General features: G+C 34.2%; 1 pseudogene; it reads left to right on the forward strand.

The window, feature by feature from the left end:
- Positions 1–5,103: 5,103 nt before the first annotated feature.
- LOC112099581 lies at positions 5,104–8,675 on the forward strand (annotated as a pseudogene).
- The last annotated feature ends 3,937 nt before the right edge of the window (positions 8,676–12,612 follow it).

Here is a 12,612-nt window from a genome sequence, read left to right on the forward strand (position 1 = left end):
TCACCTCAATCTAACGGGATTGCAGAACGAAAGAATCGAACTTTAAAGGAAATGATGAATGCAATGTTGATAAGTTCTGGGTTACCCCAGAATATGTGGGGAGAAGCTGTTTTGTCAGCTAATTATTTATTAAATAAGATACCCCGAAAGCAAGAAGATAAAACCCCGTATGAGCTATGGAAAGGTAGATCACCTTCATATAAATTCTTACGAGTGTGGGGGTGTCTTGCTAAAGTAGTGGTTCCTTTAAATAAAAAAGTGAAAATAGGACCAAAAACTGTTGACTGCGTTTTCATTGGTTATGCACAAAATAGTAGTGCATATCGATTTTGGTGCATGAGTCTAAAATTCCAGATGTCCACAAAAACACAATAATAGAATCAAGAAATGCATCATTTTTCGAACATGTGTTTCCTTGCAATTCTAGAGTGGAATCGAGAGAATTGGAACAATTTCATGAAACAACACTTGAAAATGAAGAAAATGATCAAGCACCAGAAGAAGAAGAAGAACAAGAAATTGAGGTTAGACGTAGCAAAGAGCTAGAATAGAAAAGTCTTTTGGTCCAGACTTTCTAACATATTTGCTAGAAAATGAACCTCAAAGCTTCAAAGAGGCTGTAATTTCAGCTGAAGGCACTTTATGGAAAGAAGCCATTAACAGTGAAGTTGAGTCCATTTTACAAAATCATACTTTGGAGCTAGTAGATCTTCCTCCAGGATGTAAACCTTTGGGGTATAAGTGGATTTTCAAAAGGAAAATGAAAGCCGATGGATCAATCGATAAGTACAAGGCAAGGCTTGTAATTAAAGGTTATAGGCAACGAGAAGGCCTTGATTATTTTGATACTTATTCTCCTGTTACGAGAATAAATTCCATACGGATGATAATAGCAATTGCAGCTTTGCGCAATCTCGAAATACATCAAATGGATGTAAAGACGGCTTTTCTAAATGGAGATTTAGAGGAAGAAATCTACATGGAGCAACCTGAAGGTTTTATAGCTCCAGGACAAGAAAAGAAAGTTTGTAAATTGGTTAAGTCATTATATGGCTTGAAACAAGCACCGAAACAGTGGCATGAAAAATTTGATCATACGATGATCACAAGTGGCTTTAAGATCAACGAATGTGACAAATGTGTTTATGTCAAAGAAACAGAAAATGGCTATGTCATTTTATGTTTATATGTTGATGACATGCTCATTGTTGGGAGTAATGATGACATGATTAAATCTACCAAGAATATGTTGAAGTATAAGTTTGACATGAAAGACATGGATCTTGCAGATGTCATTTTGGGAATTAAAATCTCAAGGGCTTCTAATGGACTTATTTTAAGTCAAACTCATTATGTAGATAAAATTCTTGGGAAATTTAATAAAGAGGATAATACTATGTCTAAAACTCCATTAGATATTAGTATTCATCTATCGAAAAACAGAGGAGATGGTATTTCTCAAGTTGAATATGCTAGAATAATAGGTAGTCTGATGTATTTAACAAATTGTACCAGACCAGACTTAGCCTATACAGTAAGCAAACTTAGTAGATATACAAGTAATCCAGGAACTGATCACTGGAAAGCTATCGTAAGAGTACTTAGGTATCTTCGATATACTCGTAATTATGGACTGCACTATACTAGGTATCCAGAAGTATTAGAAGGATTTAGTGATGCTAACTGGATATCAGATGTAAAAGATTCAAAATCTACTAGCGGCTATGTGTTTACACTAGCAGGTGCAGCTGTATCATGGAGATCTTCTAAACAGACAGTAATTGCTAGATCTACAATGGAATCTGAATTCATTGCATTAGATAAATGTGGTGAAGAAGCAGAATGGCTACGCAATTTTTTAGAAGGTATTCCAAAATGGCCAAAGCCTGTGCCTACGATTTGTATACATTGCGATAGTCAATCAGCTATCGGTAGGGCACAAAGCAATATGTATAATGGTAAGTCTAGACACATACGTCGTAGACATAATACCATTAGACAACTTATTTCTACTGGAGTTATTTCAATTGACTATATAAGGTCAAAGGATAACATAGCGGATCCACTAACCAAAGGGTTAAATAGAGAGCTAGTAGAAAAATCATCGAGGGGGATGGGATTAAAACCTATAGATTGATTAGTCAATAACGAAGGAAAACCAAACCTAGTAGACTGGAAATCCCAAGATCTAAGTTCAATTGGACAACCTATTTGTTAAAGACTAAAGATGGATCACTGTGGGGGTCATTCTCTTGAGAGGATTACCTCATTAACCATTCCTATGATGAAACAGTGATGCCCGTGGGAATAAGGTTGAGCTAGGCTCTTAATGATTCTTATGCGTCGAAAATTCGAGCGGAGTAATGCAGGTTACTTTTAAATTAAGATATCACCTATGTGAGAGAGAAGTGGGGCCGCTTCAAAGAGAGCTATAAAGGGTTCAGCTCTTAGAAACTCTTGCAGAACCAGGCAGATGTTCAAGGCCAAAACGAACATAATCATGAGAACTCAACAGTGTTAGGAGAAATACCTATGTGTAGTATATGATCGTTTACACTAATGGCAGAACAGTTCAAAGACATCGCGTCTACTGATCAGCTAGTAAAGTAATTATACTATTACAATGGAAGGTTCAAAGGATAACACCTACCTGTCCTGTGCTAGGTATCAATCCAATAAACTCGATCATTAAGAGTCAAAAATGATTTTGATGTCAAAATTTAGCGGTTTTCTTGCTTTTACTGCCAATTTTCATTCATGTGGGGGATTGTTGAAAAAATAGCATAATATGCTATTTTGAGAGCACATTTTGAGTGGGTCCCACTTAACGAAAGTGGAAAATATTGTGAGATTCGGATTTTATTCCGTTCATACTTCAATAATATGATTTTATTTTCTCAAAATGGTGCTTGGGTGAATGAGAAATTGTCTCTCAAAGTTCATCCTTAAAGTTAGAAATTTGAAAGGAAATGAGGCTCATCCCACATGGGAAAAAGAAGCCTAGGAATTAGTGTTTAAATATAAACACTTAACCATGCATGGGTAAGAATTATAAGGATAGAGGCTCTCTCCACACGCGCATGCGCAGGGGGGGGTGCGAATCCAAGCTCGATTTGGTTGAACTCGTGTGCGCCCGCGCGTCCTGCGTACACGAATGTCAGCCCAAAATCATCCATGCAAGCTAGGCACGTTTTTAATTCCTTTTGAATTTTTTATTGTAACAGTTCATGTGAATTCAAAGCATTGGTAACAGCTTTTACAATTATTTTTAGCTGTTATTCACGTTTTGTTTGAATTCAATTGTGAAATCAATTCATCCTTCTTCGTTTTTCTTTGATCGAGTTCGCTGGTTGTGGTTCGTCGGAATTTCCAGCCTGTGCTTGACTGGAAAATCGTACCCGTTGCATCCTGGGAAACAAATACCTAGCAAACCTTAAGCACTCCGTAAAGGTGGTAAATCTGTTTTAAGGAGACTGTGTTTGTGCAGGCCTCGGGTTTCTATTTTTTTTTTATTTCAATTCAGTTTCTGCCTCTTCTATTCTTCATTTAGTGTTTCCGATTGTTTAAATTAGCTAACATATAATTTGTTATCTCACTGTTTTATTGTTTCTAACATGGATAATAGCATTATGTCTCCTTTATTATCACAACCTCTGGAATTTGGAGCAGGTATCAGATTTGTTGATATGACTTGAGTCTTGACCAAGAGCTATTCTTCTCGAGATCATAGGTTAATTATAATTGGCTTGTCTCTTTTTCAGGCATTGTGATGCACTCAGCTTCTAAATTTATAGCCAGACACAGTGATGCCATGGCCTGTGGGATTGCAGAAAAAGGTGAAAGGTGAATAATCAGACTAGTTCTTTTTTGTTGCATATATTCGCAATTTCTCTCTCTTTACCTTTTCCTCTAAATTTTCATCTGAAGAGGTTCTTGTGAATGGTATCATGTAGGTATTTAGAGGTTGTATCAGATTCTTATTTGGGTCCAGAAGAGTTGTGTTCTATGAAAGCACACACCTAGTAATATTAATAGGAAAGAAAAGTAATTAAAAGAACATTTATTTTTTTTAAAATAACACATTGAAACAAGTTTTTCAGCCTGGCACTTATAATTGTGAATGTTCAACTGGGTCGAGGTGATTTTTTGGGTAGAGTTTGTATATTGGTTGCACGGATATGATTAGATGTTGGACAATTTAATTGTAGTATATAAAGGTTATGTTTTGGCTGTGGATATAGATGATCGCATGTGTGATTCTTCAATTGGGTCAAGTTAGTTTTTTTGTACATGTGTGCTGGCTTTGTCTATATAACCTGTTATTGCAGTTAATAAGAGTGCTTTTTATGTGATTTGAAGTGCCTTTAAATGTTCAAAAGCAAATATATTTGTTCTTTATATTAGTTGAAATATAGAAAAAGGTTATTTGAGATAATAATTTGGTGCTTTTTGGTAAAACATTTTCCTGTAAGAGTAACACTTCAAGTTGAAGTGCTGCTAAAAGATTTGAGTGATAGTTGCAGTTCAGAGAAGTGCTCTCTAACAAGCACTTTCAAAAACACCATAGGTGTATTCTTAAAACTGTTCTTTGTTGACTTGATGACCGTTTTTCTGTGTTGTGTTGATACTTTTTTCATGTTATTAAAGGGCAGTGCCTAAATCATGTATGTAATTGACTGTTTTCAGTTAATGAAGCTTGTGTGTTCATTATGTGTTTTTCACTACATGTGCAGTTCTTCATTTGGGTTATTAAGCTAATTCTTGGTGATCCTTGTTTTGCTTAATTGGTCATCGTAATATATTCTGCCTCTGATTTGTAAGTTTGTATTGACAAAAGGTTGTGCTGAGAAATTATGTTAATTGGCCTTTCCTTGTATAAATTATGCAAATTTATTGCGAACTTTTATTTATTAATGTAAGAATAAGTATTGGAACTGCCTTGCTGATTCCATGCTAGTAAGTTGTTTTACTAATTAATAACTATCAAGTTTTCTTTTATATACTAATTTTAATATTATTTCCTTGGTTCTCTACTGCTACTATTACAAATTCAGAGTGCAACGGCACACAATTTCTGTGCTTGTTGGGAATGAAATTGGAATGATGAACCAGATTGCCGGAGTCTTTGCAAGGAGGAAATATAACATTGAGTCTCTTGCTGCGATTGGTCTGGACAAAGACAGGGCCCTCTTCACCATAGTTGTTTCCGGAACTGACAGGGAGCTGCAGCAAGTTGTCGAGCAGCTTCAGAAACTTGTAAATGTTTTGAACGTCTCCACGAAACAATCCTCCTCCTCCTCCTCTCTAGAACCTTTCTTTCTTCCCTTCTCTGGCGTTGATTCCACTACTGATTCCGTTGTTACTCAGCCGTGTAAGCATCAGATGGATGAACTTGAAATGATCCGTGTTTTCAAAGAAAACATACCTTCAGTTGTTTTGATCGGCAACCTTGGTATCCGGTATTATTAATTTAAATCTAAGTTGTTGTTGCCTGCAAAAAAATGAGCTGCATATCTGTTTCTTTTGCCTTTTCTGTTGCGTTATTTTCTGACATCCCAAACATACTTTATATAGTTTGTCGTCTGGGGTCTAATTGATAATTTACTTGAATGATTTGAAATATTAAGTCTTTGGAGGCTGTTGATTAAGTAGATGTTTGTTAAATGCTTTGTTTATTTGCTGCTGAGCAAAGTTGGAAGGGACATTCAGTGTGGTTTAATATCTTGTAGGTGCTCTACACATTTAAAATGAATAATGTGACGCAAATTGAGAGTTAAGTTAGTAGATTGTTGTCTTTAATTTAGGGATGGCAATGGGGAGGGGAGGGGAGGGGACCAATCTCCCCATACCCATTCCCGATATTTTGCGTATGTCCCCGTCCCCTCCCCATTCCTGTCAAAATTATTTAAGAGAATCCCTATCCTCTCCCCGAATAATAACAGGGGATCCCCGAGGGTCCCCAATCCCCGAATAACTAATACATTTTTTTTATTTTCGATTTTGAATTAATCATATTAAAATAAAAAATTCAAATAAAAGTAAAGTTCGAAATATATCTTACATTAATATCTATTACAAAAGTCACATACATTAAATTAGTAAGTAACGCAGTATGCAAGGGATACAAACTATCATGAACAGATTAATAGCCTAATACAAAATTATTACAAATAAAATCAAATTTAGATTCAAAATTAACTTTTCAATGGTGGCGTGGGTACTTTATAAATGTGGACTATTCCCTTTACAACACAATAGTTAAGTGGAAGCAAATCAAGAGCAAATATTATATTAGATTAGATATTAAAATTGTGATTTGTTGTGGGCAATTATAACATCTAAAAATAAATAAAAAATAGATTTAAGTTTAAAATATTTAATGAATATTAAAATTAAAACAAAAGTTTTGGGCTAATAGAATTTGTCCGGTCTTTTTAATGTTATAAATAAAAATTTAGGACTTTAATTAGTTAATTAGGCCTAAAAGTTTAATAATATAAATATTTTGATATTTTTTATTTTTACCAATACTTATAATTTTATAATTCAAATTTTATTATTTATTTACTAGTAATTTTAAAAAATAAAAATTAAATTAAAAATTAAAATGGGGAAATGGGTAGGGGATGGGGATTCTACCTCATCCCCGTCCCCTCCCCGAATAAGAAATTGAGTAAAAAAATTTCTCCATCCCCTTCCCCGAATAAGAAATTGGGTATGAAATTATCCTCATACCCTCCCCGAATGAGAAAATCCCCGAGGATACCCGTCCCCGTGGGGATTTTTGCCATCCCTACTTTAATTTTGCTTTTAACTTGAGGCCATCTTACACATGAAGGATGAGGGTGGTGCGATATCACCTTGATGCCAGGAGATTGTTTTGCTTATACTAATATGTTACCATAGTAGTCATTTAAATAATTTAATTATTTCATGTATTAGTAACAATGTGATGAGGGTTTAGGTGGCTGCTTGGTGTGGTTATGCTGCAAATATATATATATTTCTAATGAACACTACAATTGTTTTACTAATTTTAATTTCTGTTGTTGAATTTGTTTGTTGGTGATATTTGTAGTGAGGATCAAAGTGAGACAGTTCCTTCAAGCATCCGGGGCGGGTTTTTTATGGGATCAAGACGGTCACATTGTCACTAATCATCATGTGATTTGTGACGCTTCTAAAGTCAAGTTTGTTTCTTTCTTTCATTTTGTATTATTTTTATTTTATTATACACACATACACGCACACAAAACAGCCCCAATTGGGATCCCGCATTTTTAGGGGAGCGATTGTGCACTTTAGTTGAAGTGCGAGATCTCAATTGGGGCCGTTAGATTCACCATTGTTTTTTTTATTGTAAACTATGAGCCATTGGATTTGACACAAATTTATAGTCTTTGATTTCATCAAATCTAAAGGTAGAAATTCAAAGTCAAGAAGTAGCATTAAGTGTTGCCAACTCATCCACCTCCTTTAGATTTGATGAGATCAATGCCTATAAATTTTGTGTCACGATTTTAAAAGTTAAAATAGTCTTATGTAAATATTTATAGTTGGAATTTACCTTAGCTAATGCTTCATTTATTAGGTTGGAAACCAGCATATTTATTTGAATGAAGACAAAAGAAGATGTCGGCTAAGACTATTACTTTGCATAGTTTGTTTTTGAGCCATCAACCATGAACTAAACACGAACAAATTCAAGGGTGTGATTGTGTATATTTTTATATTTTGTCGACTGTGTCCATATATAGCATTGGACATGCACTACTTAGGTGTTTATTTCATCCAACATAAATTGTTGTGCTTAAGTTGTGTTTGACTGTAGATTCTGGAATGTTTGATTTACAGGGTCAGTTTTTCTGACCAATCAACTTTCTATGCAAAAGTTGTTGGCCATGACCAAGACAAAGATTTGGCGGTGTTGCATATTGATGCGCCAAATCACGAATTAAGACCTATACATGTCGGTGTCTCTGCTGACTTGCATGTTGGTCAAAAAATATGTGCAATTGGCCACCCTGTAAGTATGAGCGTGATCATGGCATGTAATCACAAGTTTTTGTTCCCCCTTTTTTTGAATTTTTTTTAGTTGAAATCTCTTTCCTTAATTCATATTTATGTTTGCAGCTTGGATTGCCATTTACTTGTACAACTGGTGTGATCAGGTAACTTATAGAAAATATATATTGTCTTACCTCAAGTATTTTTGACATTTGTAATATTGCTAAATTTGATATTTCATTATAAAAACAATGTCATTTGCCTAATGCATTCTTTATCTTTACTGTAGTGCACTTGGAAGGGAAATCCCTGCAGGTACTGGCCGTTTAATTCGAGGTGTTATACAAATCGATGCTTCCATTAATCTTGGTAACAGTGGAGGGCCACTTCTAGATAGTTCAGGAAGCCTGATCGGAGTAAATACATTTATTACCTCTGGTGCATTCACCGGTATTGGATTTGCTACACCAATTGACACGGCAGTTTTAGTTTGACATCGGTTTTCATTTTACAGACTTATGCAGACTTCTGTCTTTTTTTCTTCTTTTTTTTTTTGGGTTATACCTAGAAAAATTTAATGGTCTTTATTTTATTTTTTTTATTTCTTATGAACGTAGGTACGTAGCATTGTTGACCGGCTAGTGAAGTTTTCACATTATTGCAGTTGAGAGTGCTTTTTATGTGATTTGAAGTGCCTTTAAATGTTTAAAAGCGAATTTATTTGTATAGTTAAGATAATAATTTGGAGCTTTTTTGTAAAACATTCGTGGTATTGGATTTGCTATACCATTTGACACGGCTAGTTTTAATTTGACAATGGTTTTCAATTTTTTTTTTATGCCTAGAAAAATTTAATGATCTTTATTTTTTATTTCTTATGTTTGTGGGTACGCGGCACTGTTGACTGGCTAGTGAAGTTTTAAGTGAGATTCCCAACCATTATTCTGCAATTGTCAAACTCTTCCACATACTTTTTGATTATAAAGAGTAGTAATAATAATAAACAGTAGTAAATTCATATAGTAATAATAATAATAGTAGTATTTTCAGATGTTTGGCATTTGAATCAGACCTTGCATTATTTATTATTAACCACAAAGAGAGAACACGAACTTTCGTTGTCGACAAAATCCCAAGCATTTTACTGCACGTAGTTGCATTTTTTGCATTATTTATTGGAGCAGTTGCAAATCGAGACCTAACTTGGCATCTCAATAATCAAAACACAAAGGTTATCGCTATGATGACATACAAAGAACCATTTACGTTATTAGTGATTGAATAATTCATCTGTGGTTCCAAAAAAAAAACAAAAGTGTCCCATTTCATGGCTGAGAATGCACATTAACCACAAAAGTATAATCTTTTAATGATATAACAAAATATAATAATTTCAATTGCTTACTTATTTAGACCTATTGTGTTTATTCAGACATACTTTCCCCGACCTCAAACTTTGTTGACCAATACTGTTAAAAGCGCATTCTGGTAACTTCACATCATCAAATCAAATGCTTTGTATTTTATTCGACAAGAATCTTTTAAATTCATGCTCAGAATAAGCATGTCAGTAGCTCCTTAGTAAAGATATCAAGCTGGAATTTCAAGCTGTTTTCAAGTGGGGGAAAGGAAGTGCTGATCAGAGCTGTGGCTCAGGCAATCTCATCTTATGTCATGAGAGTTTTCAAGCTACCGTTGGATTTACGTGAAGACATTCAGATAATAATTGCAAGTTTCCGGTGGGGCTAGAAAATAGATCAAAGACATACATATAGGGCGAGACGGGAAAGATTGTGCAGAGCAAAAAGAAAAGGGGGATTGAGATTCAATGACCTATCAAGCTTTAACCAAGCTCTGGTGGCAAAGCAGAGTTGAAGGATTATCCAATCTCCGAACTCAGAGATGGCCAGAGTTTTGCAAGCAAGATATTATAAGCATTCTATTTTTCTGAATGCTAAGTTGGGATATAAGCGCTCTTTCATATGAAGAAGTATATTATGGGAAGACAGGTGATTCAGAGAAGCTTAAGGTGGAAAATTGGAAATAGGGAGAATGTACAGATTTGCAACAGTTTCTGGATTCCCAGGCCTGTGACTTTTAAGATACCATCTCAACCAAGCTTGCCTACGCAAGCTACAGTAGCTTGTTCGACCAATGAAGAGCACAAATGGAAAGGAAACCTAATTATTAGAACTTATACCTGAGGATATGGAAAGAATAATGCAGATTCCCCTTCCAAGATGTCCAAAACGTGATCAACTTTTGTGGGATTATGACAAACACAAGGCATGTACTCTCTTAAGAGTGGATATCAGGTAGCTCTTGTCTTAAGTCTCCAAACTATCATAGTGCCTCAAAGACCGGCCTAACAAAGTGGAATATATATGGAAACTTAAAATACCAGAAAAGATAAAGATCTTTATTTGGGGAGTAGCTCAGGACTTGTTACCAATGGCTGAAACCCTGTGGAAGAAGAAAATTGTAAAGAATCCCTGGTGTCAAAGATGTGGCAGCAAAAGGAAGAATGAGTTTCATGTGCACTGATAAAACGCAACGCATCCTAAAAGATATGGAAGCTTACCAAATTTAGAGAAGACTTTAAACACCTTGCTAATTAAGACATGTTTGAGTGTGTTGTAAGCTTTGATAGAAAGAAGGAACATAAGAGACATGGAGTTAATTGGGGCAATGTGATCGGCAAATTGGTATTTCAGGAATATTTTTGTTTTTGAAAAAAGAAAGAAGATTTTTAGGTATCATCGGGTAGAGTTGAAACAATAGTGCAGTCATATAGAAAAATCAAAGCCGATCAAATGCAAGCAAGTGCAAGATAGGTATCCTCACCTCAACCAAGCAAGAAACCCCGTCCTGAAGGTTGGTTTAAAGTGAATGTGGATGCGGCAATCAAATCAAGATTAAATGATAATTGTGTAGGGCTGGGAATAGCTTTGTAACTGTTGCTTTGAAGAAAGTCTAAATACTATGGCAGCTATGTAGCATCTGCAAAAGCTGAAGCAGCAAACTGGGGGTCTGGAAATTGCAGAAAATGTAGCATAAGTTCCAATGATAGCTGAAACAAATTGTCAAGAAGTGGTGAATCTAGTTAATCACAAGAAAGAAGAGTAGCAAGTTAGAAATCTCTTGGACCATCTATAAAATTTGAGGAAGGCTTAGGAGACTAAGTCAAGTTATAATTCAACATACTCCTAGAACTTGTAACAGCAATGCTCATGCTTTTTAGCTAACTTAGTTTTAAAAGTTGTTGAACTTGTTGTTTTGTTGGAGACTTGCCTACCTCATTTCATGTACTTATTCAACTAGTTAAATCTTTGAAAGTTATGCCTTCTTAAAATAAAATAATTTTAAAAAAAAGCACCGATTAGCAACATGTTATATATTTATCACAAGCAATTCCTAAGAAAAGGCAAAAAATGGAAAATTGAAGAGGAATGATCTAGGGATTGTGAAGGGGACAAAAGAGACTAGTGCCAAATTGAAACAAAATAATCAAATCATAATCGATCCGTCTACAAGGCTGTTGCATCTCATCTTCAAGTCATCACCGTCAGTGCTTTTTCTTCTTCCTGTGGCTTGGATGGCTAGTCAAACGCCGCCGTCAATATTTATTATGGTTCGTTGATTTATGGCTATCGATAGTCCTCACTCTTACTGCATTTTTTCTTGAACTATGTTCTAATTAGCTTGTTTCCTTTTTTTAGTTGCCCATTTCAGCTTTAATCTATGTCGTTGATTGTTGATGGATAATACTGATTTATTTTTTTTCTAAGACTAATTCTGATTTAAAATTCCAAATAAATACTTATGAATTTTTCAATTAGGTTTTAGCTCTTGTATGTTTTATGTTAAATAATTTTTACAATAATAGGAAAAGGCATGACTACACCATTTTGATCTGCATGGTAATCTTGAAAGTTGGAATGAACTCTTAAGTAATTTAATGCTACTTGGTAGGAAAATTTAACTAAGTAGATAAGAAAATAGTTTTGATTAAACTCCATCTCTCATCTTTTTATATGATAACTAATGGAAATATTAAGTAATGTGATTTTCTTTTGGCAATAATTGTAATATTGTATCTAAACATCTCTTGTTTTAGGGAAAAGGACATTCAACCCCCCAACATTTAGGAAAATGGACAAAAAACCCCTCAACGTTTCAAAAAGGACTTATAACTCCTTTTCCGTTAACAAACACCGTTTGTTTTAATAGTAAATTTATTTTTAATTTTTAATTACTATTATACCCTTATAATAAAAAAATTAATATATTAATTTGAGATAATCACAATTAATAATTTTTTAAAAGCTTAAAATTGAGATACAATTATTTTTTTGCCAAAATTATTTACTATAAATTATACCTTTCTAACAATAATAATATGGTTTTGATTCCTCAAAGAAAAAGGGTTTAATCAAATTTCGTTTTATTAGTAATAATCACATATGAAAGGTTTGATCATTAGAAAGGTATAATTTATAGCAAATAATTTGGGTAAAAATGTAATTGTATCTCAATTTTTAGTTTTAAAAAAATATTAATTGTGACATGTCTCAAATCAATATATTAATTTATATTTATTATAAG

Source organism: Citrus clementina, unplaced genomic scaffold (assembly GCF_000493195.1).
Source record: "Citrus clementina cultivar Clemenules unplaced genomic scaffold, Citrus_clementina_v1.0 scaffold_3, whole genome shotgun sequence".
Lineage (NCBI taxonomy): Eukaryota > Viridiplantae > Streptophyta > Magnoliopsida > Sapindales > Rutaceae > Citrus > Citrus x clementina.